Source organism: Heterodontus francisci, chromosome 6 (genome assembly GCF_036365525.1).
Source record: "Heterodontus francisci isolate sHetFra1 chromosome 6, sHetFra1.hap1, whole genome shotgun sequence".
NCBI lineage: Eukaryota > Metazoa > Chordata > Chondrichthyes > Heterodontiformes > Heterodontidae > Heterodontus > Heterodontus francisci.
This window is the reverse complement of record NC_090376.1, coordinates 110,599,137-110,613,671: the sequence shown is the minus strand read 5'-3', so window position 1 is coordinate 110,613,671 and position 14,535 is coordinate 110,599,137.

The window sequence follows — 14,535 nt, the reverse complement described above, 5'->3', positions numbered from 1 at the left end:
CAATAGTTTCCCCAAAACACTGACGTGACACTCACTGGTCTGTAGTTCCCTGGCTTATCTCTACAACCTTTCTTAAATAGTGGGACCACATTAGCTGTTCTCCAGTCCTCTGGCACCTCCCCCGTGGTCAGAGAGGAATTAAAAATTAGGGTCAGAACCCCTGCAATCTCCACCCTCCCCTCCCACAGCATCCTGGGACACAAATCGTCCAGACCTGGAGATTTGTCCACTTTTAAGCCTTCCAAAACCTCCAATACCTTGTCACTCCCTATGACAATTTTCTCAAGAACCTCACAGTCTCTCTCTCTAAGTTCCATATCGACTTCCTCATTCTCTTGGGTGAAGACAGATGTGAAGTATTCATTCAACACCCTACCAATGTCCTCTGGCTCCACCCACAAATTTCCCCCTTGGACCCTAATGGGTCCTACTCTTTCCCTGGTTATCCTCTTCCCATTGATATACTTATTGAATATCTCGGGATTTTCCCTACTTTTACCAGCCAGAGCTTTCTCATTTCCCCTCTTTGCTCTCCTAATTGCTTTCTTAAGCTCCATCCTACACTTTCTGTACTCCATTAATGCTTCTATTGATTTGCTCTCCTTGTATTTACTAAAAGCCTCTCTTTTCCTTCTCATCGTACCCTGAATGTTTCTGGTCATCCATGGTTCTCTGGGTTTGTTGCTCCTACCTATTACCCTAGAGGGAACATGTTGGGCCTGTACCCGCCCCATTTCCTTTTTGAATGCCCCCCCACTGCTCTTCTGTAGATTTCCCGACAAGTAACTCTTTCCAGTCTACCTTGGCCAGATCCTGCCTTATTTTACTGAAATTCACTCTCCAATCCAAAACCTTTTTTTGCAACTTGTCTATTTCTTTCTCCATAACAAGCTTAAATTGTACCATGTTGTGGTTGCTATCACCAAAATGCTCCCCCAACCAACAAATCAACCACCTGTCTGGCTTCATTCCCCAGAATTAGGTCCAGCACTGCACCCTCCCTTATTGGATCCTCTACATATTGAGCTAAAAAGTTCTCCTGTCTACATTTTAAGAACTCCACTCCATCTAAGCCCTTGACACGATGACTATGCCAATTAATGTTGGGAAAGTTGAAATCACCTAATATAATTACCCTATTATTTTTACACACCTCTGTGAATTGCACACATATTTGCTCCTCAATTTCCCGCTGACTATCTGGGGGTCTATAATAAACACCTAGCAATGTGGCTGTCCCTTTTTTATTCCTAAACTCTACCCATAAAGCTTAATTTGATGCCCCCTCCAAGATATCATCTCTCCTTACTGCAGTAACTGAATCCTTAACTAATACTGCAATGCCCCCTCCTCTTTTACCCCCTCCTCTGTCTCGCCTGAAGATTCTATATCCCGCGATATTGAGCTGCCAATCCTGCCCCTCCCTCAACCACGTCTTTGTGATGGCTACTATATCACAATTCCACATGTCAATCATTGTCCTTAACTCATCCGTTTTACCAGCAATACTCCTGGCATTAAAGTAGAGGCCTTCCATCCTGGTCTTACTCCCTTGAACTTACTTCCACTGTATTCCCTCTGACTTGTTCGCTTTCCTGTGTTTAGCTGTGTCCCTATTCTGCTAGGAGTCTGCATCCCCTCCCCCTGCCAAACTAGTTTAAATTCCTCCCAACAGCACTAGCAAACCCGCCAGCAAGGATGTTAGTCCCCCTCTGGTTCAGATGTAGACCGCCCTGCTTGTACAGGTCCCACCTTCCCCAGAAACGGTCCCAGTGGTCCAGAAATCTAAAACCCTCCCTCCTGCACCAACTCTTAAGCCACACGTTCATCTGTGCAATTCTCCTATTTCTATACTCGCAAGCACGTGGCACTGGGAGTAATCCAGAGATTACAACCAGAAAGGTTCTGCTTTTTAGTCTACTGCCTAGCTCCCTGAATTCTTGATGCAAGACCTCATCCCTCTTTCTACCTATGTCATTGGTACCAACATGTAACATGACCTCTGCCTTATCACCCTCCCCATTCAGGATGCCCTGCAGCCGTTCAGTGACATCCCAGACCCTGGCACCAGGGAGGCAACACACCATCCTAGAGTCACATTGATGGCCACAGTAGCGCCTATCTGTTCCCCTGACTATAGAATCCCCTATTACTATTGCTCTTCCTCTCTTTCCCCCTTCCTGTGCAGACAGGCTGCTTGCGGTGCCAGAAGCTTGGCTCTGTCCGCACTCCCTGGAGGAACCAGCCTCATCAGTCTCCAAAATGGAACACCGATTTGCAAGCTGGACACCAGGGGACTCCTGGACTACCTGCCTGTTTCTCTTGGACTGCCTGGTGGTCACCCATTCCCTTCCTTCCTCAAGTCCCTTCAGCTGCGGTGTGACCACCTCTCTATACGTGCTATCCATGATGCTCTCAGACTCTCAAATGCTCCACAGTGTTTCCAGCTGCCGTTCCAGCTCTGAAACCCGAGCTTCCAGGAGCTACAGCTGGACACACTTCCTGCACACATGCTGGTCCCAGGGACTGGAAATGTTCCTGGATTCCCACATGCAGCAAGAGGAGCAAACCACGGCTTTAAGCTCTCCTGCCATGACTAAACCCTTTAAATTTAAAACTATAGAAGACTATTATAATTTAAAAAAACAACTGGGTCTTGCTAAAACAATGACTTACAATTAAATCCAGTTTGAAAAATACCCATCAGGATTTACTCACCAGTCAGCTGTGCTCTTTGGAAACTCTCGGCTCCCCTCACTCTGAGAACAGGGAGGAAATGAAAGGAGCTCCTCGCTCCCACCTCACTGAACTTCCTCAGTCACCAAACTTCCACTTAGCACTCCAATGCAAACAAGGTCAGCACTGTAAGATGGCCCAGTTTTATCCTGACTGACTGACTCTAGCCCCTGAAAACTGGTTTAAGCCAATTCTCTAATTAACAAGGTGCAGCTGCAAGCAGAGCCTGAGTGACCCCTGTTTAAAGCTGGTCTAAAACTCACCTTCTTCAACCCAAACAGCAACTGTTAAGTTAATCTGCTAAATAAAAGACAGACTGGACGTAAGATAAAATTAACCCTTAATTACCCTCAGTCACCAAACTTCCACTTTCGCACTCCAATGCAACCCTAGTCAGCACTCCAGTGCAAACAAGAAAAATGAACGAATGAAAAAAAAGCTGAAGACCTTGGTGGCATTTTGCTGTCTGCAGCTCATCATGCCTTCAGGCAGGTCTCGGATGCCATATTCTGGAGGACAGGGCACTATAACGATGGGTCGGTGCAGACACAAGGGCATTGAGCTTTGTGGCAATCGATTGATTCCCTCAGGTCCAGGGGGTCACTGATTGCACCCACGTAGCCATCAAGAGACCGACAGACCAGCCAGTCAGATTCCTGAACAGAAAAGGCTACCACCCATTGCAAGTTCAACTGGTTTGTGAACATAGGAAGCAAATATTGCAAGTGTGCACCCAGTTCCTGGGCAGCTGTCATGACTCCGTTATCTTGCGAGAGTCCCAGATGCTGCACTTCTTCAGGCCCACTTTCAGACTCTTTGGTTGGCTGCTGGGAGATAAGGGTTATCCCCTAAACAGACGGCTCCTGACACCCTTCCGCTACCCAGGCATGGATGGTGTGAGGCGCTAAACCAAAGTCCTCTATTAACACTGACCTGCATTGAACAGACCATTGGCATCTTATTTACTTGAATGGTCAGCTGGTGTCCTCCAGTACGAGCCAGCCAGAGTCTTACATCATGGTTGTCTGCTGTATCCTGCACAACATAACAATACAAAGAGGTCCAGAGCTGGATGAAGAGGTGGACCCGGAATGTCACTCCACCTCGGAGGAACACCGGGAGGAGCAGAAAGAAAAGGAGGAAGAGGAGGAGAAAGGGATCTCTCCAGAGGACATCCGCTGATGCTGTCCCAAACCTCAGGGTGAATAGCAGGCTGGCATGGCTACAAAGGCGTTGATTGAGCAGCGTTTCATCTGATTGCCTCTGAACCCTTATGACAGATGACCCCAAAACTCATCTTATGGCATGGAGAGCTATCATTCCGCAATAACTCATATCTGAGGAGTCCAATTGCCACCCATGGCCATAGAGAATGGGGTTCTTCCAACGTCACAGAGCATGCAATCCCAGGCCCCTCCACCCACCCACTGAAACTCTATTCCCCTTTAGACTTGAAGCATCAGTTTGAGCGCATAAACAATTGATATTGAAATGAAAACAAAGGAATAGATGAATGTGGACAACAGCACCCAGGCGCCCCATTATGTGAAATTGATGGTGTTGTGTCTTCCTTTCTCTAATACTTCTACAGGGTGCTCCACCTGTGGCAGAGGATGAGGTGGAGGCAGCCTGCTCCCTAGTGGCTGCCTCTGGATGAGATGCCCATGGTATCCATCATCATCTTGGAGGGTCCCATTGGGGATCCTCCACAGACTATCATACCTGCTTCAATACAGGGCTGCCTCCGTCACAGGCCCTTGCAGCACAAATGGTTCCTGATTCAGAGGGGGTGAGGGGCCAAAGGGTAACGCCGGTGCCCCCTGGAGTGTGGGGGGGGACCTTTATCTGCCACTTCGACCCTCTCAGCCCTTTCCTGGCACCCATGGATGCTGGATGAGGCCACTGACTCCGAGCATCTCAGCACCATCAGCAACACTGAATGGTCAATGTTGTAGCGAGTCTCATTCTTTCTGTGCATATCAGCGCACTACTCCTGAATCCACTCAGAGTAGTGCCACATATGGCTCTACAAGAGGTTGTCCAATCTTTCAATGGAAGAGCTCATGTGATCAAATCCCTGAGTGATGATAGAGCACATGAATTGCATGGACTCCTCTATTGCCTGCCCACAGTTCCTCAGGGACTCAGGGAATTCCGACAAACAGGAACTTATCTGCTTATCTGGTTCTCGAGGAAGGCCCTCGTTGTTTGTGGCACCTGAGGCACAGCACTTTTGCCCAGAAGAGCATCTCTGTGTCTGTCTTTCGTCCTCCAAGGGGGTCTGCCCACAGCTGACTCTGACTCCTCCTCCTCCTCCTGCTGACATGTGATGTGAGGGTCATCCAGTGCTCCCCATTCTGAACTACTTTGTGGCCCAACTGAGATAAGCGTGTCTGCACTGGTGGAAGGTGTGGCGGAATGATGTGACAGTGCTGACTCCGTTAAGTCACCCCATGCCAAGGAGGGTGGTGCCAATTTTGTTTGGGCACTCTCCTCCTGCTGTGCAACTGGCCCTGTGAGAGACACAAGAAGGTGGTTATGAGAACTCAGCTCACTCAGCAATTGCCCAGAAAAACCAACTCCTTAGATGACAGTGGTCGAAGAGCCACAGCATGCATTGGGCAAGAAGTCTCCTCCATGCTGTTCACCTCAGACTATCAAATGATCCTGCTGTTCCTGACCTCCCATCTCACCATCGCCCAAAGACTGATGCGTTGGCAACTGGCAATTTCCATTACAGTGTTGAGGTCGGCCACACCACCACCTATTCCAGCCATTTCCCGTGAGTTGTGGCCTCTCTTTTCCTGTAGGTTGAGGAGAGAATGATTCATGAGTAGGCTGCCCTCCCTCACCTTTGCCAGCATGATATTCACATAAACTGCTGTGCCCTTCAGTGATGTCCCCTTCTGAATAGTGCCCCATATGTAAGGGTAGCTTCCATCTCAGTGATGCAAGCGAACACTTGATCTGATAATGTTATGGAGAACTATGAACATTCTGTGTTGGCGACCTGTTGTCGCCACTCATCTGGCCGCTTGCCACTCATCTTATCAAGTCATTTCGACACTGTACCCACATCCTTCAGGTCACTGCTCAGCTGCTGACCTGCGTCGTCACCTCCAACCAGGCCCTCTTTGTGTCTCTCGGAAGGTTCTTTTTCCCAGATGCCAGGAATAAAATATGTTGCCTGTTCCCAGCTGCCTCAGTTAATGCCTCAAGGGAGGTATCAGAGAAGCATGAAGTCACCCGTGGACACCTGCCCATGACAGTGCTGGCCCTTTCAGTCCCCTGCAGATCTATCTCTTCAGTGAACGGCAAGCCCAGCCATGGCTGCCATTCGCCTTTTCAAAGGGACCTCATTTTGCAGGTCCTGCCTCCATACCGGTCATGGCGCCACTTATGGGATGCTACACTCGCCCCCACCCCACCCCACCCTTGCCCATCCCCGGCCAATTAGGCCTTTTGCATCAGAAATGTTCAGGGCGTCAGGCTCCTGATCCCAGAATAAAAATTCAGGTCTGGGGTAGAAATAAGGAAACATCTTGTCAATAGTGACCAAAATATGATTGGATTCTATATTACGTTCATGAAGGAGGTAGCAAAATTATAATTCAATGTTTTCAAGTTATGTGTTAATTTCAATGGGATATGAAATTAATTGACCATAGTAAACTGGGCTAAACTGTTGATAGGTAAACCTACAAACAAGCAATGGAAAGTGTTCAACAAAGCAGTTGATATGATACAAAACCAGTACATACCCATAAAAGGCAAAATGGTCAACAAAGCAGATAAGAGATCGTATCAGGCTAAAAAAAAGGCTTGTACCAATGCAAGAAAAAGTAGAAATCCACCAGACCTGGAGAGCTTTAAAAACTAACAAAGCAATTCAAAGAAAATCATGAGTCACGAGTGGAAGCCTGTGATCAGTTGTGCACTGCAGGGATCGGTGCTGGGACCCTTGCTGTTTGTAGTGTACATTAATAATTTAGACGTGAATATAGGAGGTATGATCAGTAAGTTCGCAGATGATACGAAAATTGGTGGTGTTGTAAATAGCGAGGAGGAAAGCCTTAGATTACAGGATGATATAGATGGGCTGGTAAGATGGGCGGAGCAGTGGCAAATGGAATTTAATCCTGAGAATTGTGAGGTGATGCATTTTGGGAGGACGAACAAGGCAAGGGAATATACAATGGATGGTAGGACCCGAGGAAGTACAGAGGGTCAAAGAGACCTTGGTGTACTTGTCCATAGATCACTGAAGGCAGCAGCACAGGTAGATAAGGTGGTTAGGAAGGCATATGGGATATTTGCCTTTATTAGCCGAGGCATAGAATATAAGAGCAGAGAGATTATGATGGAGCTGTATAAAACCCTAGTTAGGCCACAGCTGGAGTACTGTGTACAGTTCTGGACACCACACTATAGGAAGGATGTGATTGCCCTGGAGAGGGTGCAGAGGAGATTCACAAAGATGTTGCCTGGGCTGGAGCATTTCAGCAATGAAGAGGGACTGGATAGGCTAGGGTTGTTTTCCTTAGAGCAGAGAAGGCTGAGGGGAAACATGATTGAGCTATACAAAATTATAAGGGGCATTGATAGGTTAGATAGGAAGAAACTTTTTTCCCTTAGCGGAGGCGTCAATAATTAGGGGCATCGATTTAAGGTAAGGGGCAGGAGGTTTAGAGGGGATTTGAGAAAAAAAAATTTCACTCAGAGGGTGGTTGGAATCTAGAATGCACTGCCTGAAGAGGTGGTAGAGGCAGGGACCCTCACAACATTGAAGTAGTAATTAGATGAACACTTGAAACGCCATAGCATACAAGGCTATGGGCCAAGTACTGGCAAATGGGATTAGAATAGTTAGATGTTTGATGGCCGGCACAGACACGATGGGCCGAAGAGCCTGTTTCTGTGCTGTATAACGCTATGACTCTGTAACTCGGTGAAAAACGGAATATGAAAAAAAAACTTGCAAGTGATACCAAAGTTAAAACTTAAGTTTTATAAATATATTACAAGATAGAGAATTATGTAAGGAAATGTGGGGCCATTAAAGACAGGTGCAAGTATGTCTATAATGGGCAATAAGGGAATCACAGAATTGTTACATTAATATATTGTATCCATTTTCATAGTGGATGAAAAGCACAAAACACCAGTGTTACAAGGGAAACAGAAAATGAGTCAAGGGGAAGAACTTAGTAGAATTAACACAGACAAAAAATGGTAATGGAGAAAGTAGTGGAACTTCAGATAAACAAATCTTCAGGACGTGATGTATCCCACGCTAAGATATTGAGAAATATGTGAGGAAATTGCAGATACTTCATAACTTTCCAAAACTGTCTAGATTCAGGAATTGTGTCTTTGGATTTGAATGTTGCAAATGCTACTCCACTTACATGGCACAGTAAGTTGTTTGGATGTAAGCAGAAAGTTACAAAGGGCACAGACAGACTTAGTGAGTGGTTGCAGGTCATAAGAATATAAGAAATAGGAGCAGGAGTAGGCCTTTCAGCCCCTTGCGTTTGCTCCACCATTCAGTAAGATCATGGCTGATCTGATTGAGGCCTTAACTTTACTTTCCTGCTGGTCCCCCATATCCCTTGAGTCCCTTGTAGGTCAAAAATTTGTCTAACTCAGCCTTGAATATATTCAATGACCCAGCCTCCACTGCTCTCTGGAGAAGAGAATCCCAAAGGTTAACGATCCTCTGAGAGAAGAAATTCCTCCTCATCTCTGTCTTAAATGGGAGACCCCTTATTTTTAAACTGTCCCCCCATGAGGAGAAACATCCGCTCAGCATCAATCTTATATGGTATGGCAGACAGAGTTCAATGTGTGAAGTCATCCAGTTTGGAACCGAGAAAGACAAATCAGAATATTTTCGTAATGGTGAGAGACTAGGAATTGTGTAAGAGCAAAGGGATTTGGATTTCCATGTAGATAAATAGCTAAAGACTCATAGACAGATACAAAGACCAATTAAAAAGGCTCATGCAACGTTGGCCTTTATCTCAAGGTCATTGGAATGCAAAAATTTGCCCCTGCTTCTGTTGATCTTGGTCAGAACCCATCCAAAGTTCTTTGTTCAGTTTTGTGACACTGCCTCCCAGGAAGGGTTATACTGGCTTTTATAGCAGCTACAGAAGAGATTCATTAGAATGATACTAAGGTTTAAATGATTAAATTATGAAGAAAATCTACATAAATTTGGCTTTTACTCCCTTAAGTTTAGAAGGTTGAGGGATGATCTAATTGAGGCCTTTGAAATGATAAAATGATTTGCTAGGATATACAGAGAAAATATTTCCTCTGATGGACGATCTGGAACAAGGAGGTATAATCTTAAAGTTAAAGCTAGGCCAGTTAGGAGTGAAATTAGGAAGCACTTTTTCACAAAAAGGGTAGTGGAAATCTAGAACTCTCTCCTTCAAAAGGCTGTGAATATTGTCAGAATTTTATCAGAACCCGAAAGGTCACAGACCTGAAATGTTAACTCTGCTTCTTTCTCCACAGATGCTGCCAGACCTGCTGAGTATTTCGAGAATTTTCCTTTTTATTTCATAATTCTAGCATCTGCAGTATTTTGCTTTTATCTGAGATTGATAGACTTTTGTTAGACAAGGGTATCAAGGCATATCGAGCAAAGGCAAGTAAATGGAATTGAGGTACAAATCAGCCATGATCAAATACAATAGCACAATAGATGTGAGGGACTGAGTGGCTTATTCCTTTCCTATGTTATCAAATGTTTGGTATTCTCTGCAGTGTTGTGCAGGAATATTGGGCGGAATCTTAACAGAACAGACACGTATTAGTGGGAGGGGAGGGGGGAGGTGGGGGGTGCGGCAGTGGGCCAGGAACCCCTTTTAATTCAGTAGCAGACTTTGCTGTGTCTCTTTAACTCAGCCACGATATTAGCATCCCACTTCCTAGTTTCCCGACCAATCTCAGAGGGTGGACGGGATGATGCACCACATCTGTCAAAGGAAGAATTTCTAGTTAAAGGGACCCTGGGCAGGGGACAGAATGGCTGAACTGTTAATCTGTTAATTGGGTATCAATTGTTTGATTATATGCAGGTGAAGGGTGTTAGTTGGGGTCTTACTTGAGCACGTATAAGCAGACACTTATTGAGTCTGGTGGAGGGTTTGAGTGAGGAGCTGCATGTTTGTAATCCTTTTACTCTGTACAATAAATGTGAAACTGAGTAACAGACTCCAGCATTATCCTTCCATAACAAGCTTTCTGGAGTTTAACAGAACTGCACATTGTATCGTAAGCTGTTAAAAGAAGCAAGAGAGGAAGTAGCAGACGGTCTGACCATCATTTTTCAGTCCTCTCTGGATACAGGTGTGGTGGCGGAGGATTGGAGAATTGCTAACATTGTACCTCTGTTTTAAAAGGGAACGAAGGATAGACCAAATAATTATAGACCAGTCAGTCTAATCTCAGTAGTGGGCAAATTATTGGAATCTATTCTAAGAAGCAGGATAAACTGTCATTTAGAAAGGCACAGGTCTTTCCATGATAGTCAGCATGGATTTGTTAAGGGAAGATCTTATTTGACCAACTTGATCGAATTTTTTGAAGAAGTAACAAGGAAGATAGATAAGGGTAGTGCAGTTGACGTGGTCTACATCGATTTTAGCAAGGCTTTTGACAAGGTCCCACATGGCAGTCTTATTAAAAAAATAAAATCCCACAGGATCCAGGGAAATACAGCAAGATGGATACAAAATTGGCTTACTGGCAGGAAACAAAGGGTAATTGTTGACGGCTGCTTTAGCAACTGGAGGACTGTTTCCAGTGGCGTTCCGCAAGGCTCAGTACTGGGTCCTCTGCTTTTTGTGGTGTATATTAATGATTTGGACGCAAATGTAGGGGGCATGATCAAGAAGTTTGCGGACGACACAAAGATTGGCCGTGTGGTAGATAGTGAGGAGGATAGCCGAAGGCTGCAGGAAGATATTGATGGTCTGGTCAGATGGGCAGAAAAGTGGTAAATGGAATTTAACTTGGAGAAGTGTGAGGTGATGCCTTTGGGGAGGTCAAACAAGGCAAAGGAATACACGATTAATGGGAAAATACTGAGAAGTGTAGAGGAAGTGAGTGACCTTGGAATGAATGTCCAAGATCCCTGAAGGCAGCAGGACAGGTCGATAAGGTGGTTAAGAAGGCATATGGAATCCTTTCCTTTATTAAACGAGGTATAGAATACAAGAGCAGGGAGGTTATGCTGAAACTGTATAACTCATTGGTTAGGCCACAACTTGAGTACTGTGTGTAGTTCTAGTCACTTCATTGCAGAAAGGATAGATGAGGGTAGTGCAGTTGATGTGGTCTACATGGATTTTAGCAAGGCTTTTGACAAGGTCCCACCATGCAGAGAGCAGATTTACAAGGATGTTGCCAAGACAGGAAAAATGCAGTGATGAGGAAAGATTGGATAGGGTGGGGTTGTTCTCCTTGGAACAGAGAAGGCTGAGAGGAAATCTGATTGAAATGTACAACATTTTGAGGGGCCTGGATAGAGTGGAGGTGAAGGGTCTATTCACCTTAGCAGAGAGGTCAGTGATGAGGGGACATCGATTTAAAGTGATTGGTAGAAAAATTAGAGGGGAGATGAGGAAAAACTTTTCACCCAGAGGGTGGTGATGGTCTGGAACTCACTGTCTGAAAGGTTAGTTGAGGCAGAGACCCTCAACTCATTCAAAAGGAGTCTAGATATGCACCTCAAGTGCCGTAAACTGGAAGGTGGGATTAGAATAGATGGATCTTTTTTAAGCTGGCACAGACATGATGGGCCAAGTGGCCTCTTTCTGTGCCTTAAACTTTCTATGATTCTATGATTCCTGTGTCACCAGCAACCACAGGAATGGAATGGGGACGTGGGAAGGTTGTTCCTGTGTCTCTGATGCTTACCTGAAGTGAGGTGATGTTTCCCAATGATGGGAGGAAGAGGCCAACCTCTCAAACCATGAAGACGTGGATGGAAGTGGCAGAGGAAGTGAGCAGCAGAAGTATGATCCCTTGAACCTGGATATAGTTCCCCAAGAGTTTCAAGGATTTCAGGAGAGCAGGAAAGGTGAGTGGCAAAACACTTTCAGGTGGCAATACTCACATTCTGGCTTTCTCAGCATTCTCCTGCAAAATACTGCTCAGAGCACTGCACCTTGCAGCTGCACTCATTCCTACCTCTCAAGGCACCTCCTCACATCAACTGAATACCCAAAATGACACTCACCCTCATCTTTGTGCCATCTCACAGCCATGCCACATAGTCACCCTCCACATATACTGTCCTTCCCTCCTTTCAACAGAATCCAGTTCTCACGCTCACAGCTCGCTGCTTTTCTCTCTTTTCAGAACAGAGCACACAACATTGGGGAGAGGCAGAGACCTGGGGGAGGTGGGGAGAGAGTGTGTGGGAGCTGTCCAGTGATAGCCACCTTAGTGATTACTGGCAATGCGTGCTTACCTGGTCCACTGGGAAGGATGTCTTGTTCCAGGAGACTGCAGATATTAGCAATAACCTGCCATAAAAGCCTGAGCCTCCTGAGGAACTGGTGCTTACACATATCGAGAGAGCTGATCCTCTGCCTGTAGACCCTGTGTTGTGAGTATTGCCTCTTTCAAGCTGGATCTCAGCGTCCATCCCCTCTGTCCTGTGGAGCAGCATGTGCCTAAGGAGAAGGCAGCTGCTGCTGCTGTTTGTGTTGCTGCTGCTCCTGTTAATGCTGCTGATGTTAGTGTTGCTGCTCCTCTTGTTCCTCATTAGAGGTCCAAGGTAGAGCTGCATAAGCTGCTCTCATGCTACAGTGAAGGGTGACAGCAGGGAAGTGCAGATCAAAGTGAGTGAAGTCCAAGACTGTTGAACTGACTTCTAAGAAGTTGGAAATTACCTGTCAAGCAGTGAAAACACTTTCAGAAGAAGTGCTGTGAGCATCAGCCTCCCACCTAGGCAGGGCTTTTAGTCTTTGAAGGCTTTTCAGCCTGTCAGTTTTACTGAACAAATACTCTGTGCTGTGCTGTCACCTGGTTGACCCTAGTGAGTTTCAGGATTCGGCCCGCCAAAGGTTTCCATCCAGCCTGCACGTGCACTTCAGGGAGGAGAAATTTTCCATTCTCTTCTTCTTTCTGACCGGCTTTTTAAAACATTGCAAGGCAGTTTCGCAGCTGACAGGTGCTGCATGAAAGCGGTAACAGCGGCTTCCCAACTTAGAACAGATTCGGGGTTTTCCGACTTTTTTTATAAGGCCGCCGGAAAACCCTGAATCTGTCCAATGTTGGAAAATTGCTGTTCCCAATGGCAGCAGCAATCAGCTGTGAAACTCAGCACAGATTTCTTATTACTGCAGGATAATATGTTGAGAGAAATATCAGTCCTTTTGCAACAGTCATATTTGACAAAAGCAGCCCAGAAAACCTGATGTGATATCCAGAATACAAGCTGGAAGTGTACTTTCCCCCTCCTTCTGGAAGCAAATGCTTAAGAACTATGAAGAATAAAACCGGATGGATGACCTGGCATTGACCAGACAGGCCAAAGGCACATCCAGCCCAGCCAACCCTGCAAAGTCCTCCTCATTAACACTTGGGAATTTGTGTCAAAATTGGGAGAGCTGTTCCATTGACTATTCAAGCAACAGACTGACATAGTCATACTCACAGAATTTGGGTGGCACAGTGGCGCAGTCGTTAGCACTGCAGCCTCACAGCTCCAGTGACCCAGGTTTGGTTCTGGGTACTACCTGTGTGGAGTTTGCAAGTTCTCCCTGTGACCACGTGGGTTTCTGCCGGGTGCTCTGCTTTCCTGCCACAGTCAAAGACTTGCAGGTTGAAAGGTAAATTGGCCATTGTAAATTTCCCCCAGTGTAGCTAGGTGGTAGGAGAACGGTGGGGATGTGGTAGGGAATATGGGATTAATGTATGATTAGTATAAATGGGTGGTTGATGGTCAGCACAGACTCGGCCAAAGGGCCTATTTCAGTGCTGTATCTCTCTATGACTCTATACCCTTCAGTCAACATCCCAGACTCTTCTACCAACATCCCTGGGTATGTACTGTCCCACTGGCAGAACAGACCAACCACAGTGGTAGACAGTCGGGATGAAGTGGCCCTGTGAGTCCTCAATATGACTCCAGATCCCATAAAGTTTCATGGAATCAGGTCAAAGGTGGGCAAGAAAACCTCCTGCTGATTACCACCTTCTGCCCTCCCTGAGCTGATGACTCAATACTCATCCATATTGAACACCACTTGAAAGAAGCACTGAGAGCTGCAAGGGCACAGAATGTACTCTGTGTAGGGGCCTTAAATGTCCATCACCATGAGTGGCCCTATGGCACCACTGCTGATTGAGATGGTTGAGTATTGAAGGAAGTAGCTGCCAGTTTGGGCTTGTGGCAAGTGTTAAGAGAACGAACACCAAGGAAAAATCTACTTGACCTCAACCTCACCAATCTACCTGTTGCAGATGCATCTACCCATGATGGTATTTAGAGGAGTGACCACCACACAGTCCTTGTCAAGACAATGTCCTGTCTTCACACTGAGGACACACTCAATCGTATTGTGTTCCACTACCATGGTGCTAAATGAGATAGACTCAAAACAGATCTAGCAGCTCAAAACAGGGCATCCATGAGGAGCTGTGTATCATCAGGAGCAGCAGCATTTTATTCAACCCATTGTAATTTGTAAACTCATGGTCTGGTATATCCCTCACTCCATCATTATCTTAAAGCCAGGGGGGCCAACCCTGGTTCAATAAGGCGTGTAGGTC